Genomic DNA, 1,851 nt, shown 5'->3' with positions numbered 1-1,851 from the left:
AACCAGACTCTAATGTTGCACTCAAAATATAATTTATAAATTGTTCCAGAGAACAAAATGATCTCTAATTGCAAACAAAACAGCCTCTCCTTGCGTACGAGAAAATTCTACACAGAATTTTCTGCCAAAAGTCACGAGATAAATGAAGAATTGTCATTAAGACTAACCAACAGCGGGAGGTGCTAACCAATCTAAACAACTGAAATGTGCCGGTGTCGTGCCAAGATAGTTAGCAAGAGGAGCAAAGGGGAGCGTGTAGATGTTAAATAGCATGGGCCCCAGAATGAAGCCCTGAGGAACCCCACATGTGATTTTTCTGGTCTCTGATTAAAAGTTCTCTACTGACATAGAAGTCTCTGCCATTCAGGTTGGGTTTAAACCAGTCCACTGCAGTAGCAGAAAGGCCTGACCCAGTTTTACAGACACTGTAATAAAATTGAGTGAGTAACAGTATCAAACGTTGCCCTGAAGTTCAATAAAACAAGCACTTCCAGAGTCTGAGTTTCTACAGATGCGCTTAATCTGGGATGTCTCTGTACTAGGGCTTGGGGATATGCCTAAAAATAAAATCTTTGATTATTTTATTTTTAATTTGAATTAACATTTTTATAACAGCTTGCTTGTTAGCCATCTGGACCAGGAAGCTTTTCTGGTGATTTAAAATATGCATCTTAATACACAACCCTGTTACTTTTAATGCAACTGCATCTAAATAAACAGCAATAAAATTGCTAGGAAATTTGTGTTGTTAATGTTTACAAGCCAGTATTCACTGCAGTTTCTGCCATCTTGGCAGCAGCTCATTCATGTAACTGACCCCTGCTCCCATCCTCCATCCGTGTCATGGATGTTTGGGAGGCACTGTTGAGTTTTAGCTTCAGGAATCGATTGTTATGCTGGAAAACTAGCTGTTAGCTTACACAGTGAAGAGTACCTTTATTTGATGGTAGCTAATGGTTTAAACTAATGCTTTAGCTTTAGCTAATGCTTTAGATGGTCAAGCAGTATTTTTTTTAGCATGGTTACCTACAAAATAAATCGTTAATAAATCAATTACTAATACGCAATTTTTTGTCTTTAAATCTTAAATGTGTAAGTTACAGAATCGCCTTTCACAAGAAACTGTTGAGTGCAATATTGTTGCCAAGGTTCTGTTTCAAAGATCCCACAGCTCAGGTGGCCTTTTTACCTTTTGTCTTCTCTTTCATCAAAAATCTGAACTAACATGGTGGAGTAGTTAAAGAAAGCAGAGTCCTCCAGGTTGCATCCGTTTCTGCTGCTGCTTGAAAATACATGTTTTTTTCTATTTTTGTTTGTTCTGTAAATTCTATATTTTAATAAGTATTTATTGTTTTATTATTGGTTTAAGAATATATTTCATGAACCACTGTGCCAAAATCACATTCCTGCCTAGCACACTGCCCACTAAAACCTTTGTGGAACAAACATACTTCTACTTATTCAGTCCAAACTTGCTTGAGTTATAGTCAAGATGTGGATCTATAAAGTCTGAAGGTTTATTTTGGAAGAAATGTTTGTGAAGCTAAATAATTTTTATATTTTTTTTGTTTAATCACCTATAAATCAGAAATTGTGACATTTAGAATAGTGGTTCCACCTGAAAAATATTCCTTAATGCTTTTCTGTCATACAAATGCAAACAATTGTATTTCCAATTTATAGTTTGGGAGCTGTACTTGCTTCACATATGTAATTTCAGGCTGAATTTGCTCCTAAACCCATCTGAGCTTAAAGGAATAATACACCCAAAACATGATTAGCCTTCATTTTCTACTCACCCCCATGCTGAACAACACTCTGGAGTACTTTTTTGATATCTCAAATGCATCT

Source organism: Cyprinodon variegatus, unplaced genomic scaffold (assembly GCF_000732505.1).
Source record: "Cyprinodon variegatus isolate N-32 unplaced genomic scaffold, C_variegatus-1.0 Scaffold2223, whole genome shotgun sequence".
NCBI classification, from domain to species: Eukaryota; Metazoa; Chordata; class Actinopteri; order Cyprinodontiformes; family Cyprinodontidae; genus Cyprinodon; species Cyprinodon variegatus.
The sequence above is the reverse complement of the archived record's forward strand: the minus strand, read 5'-3'. Positions refer to the sequence as shown.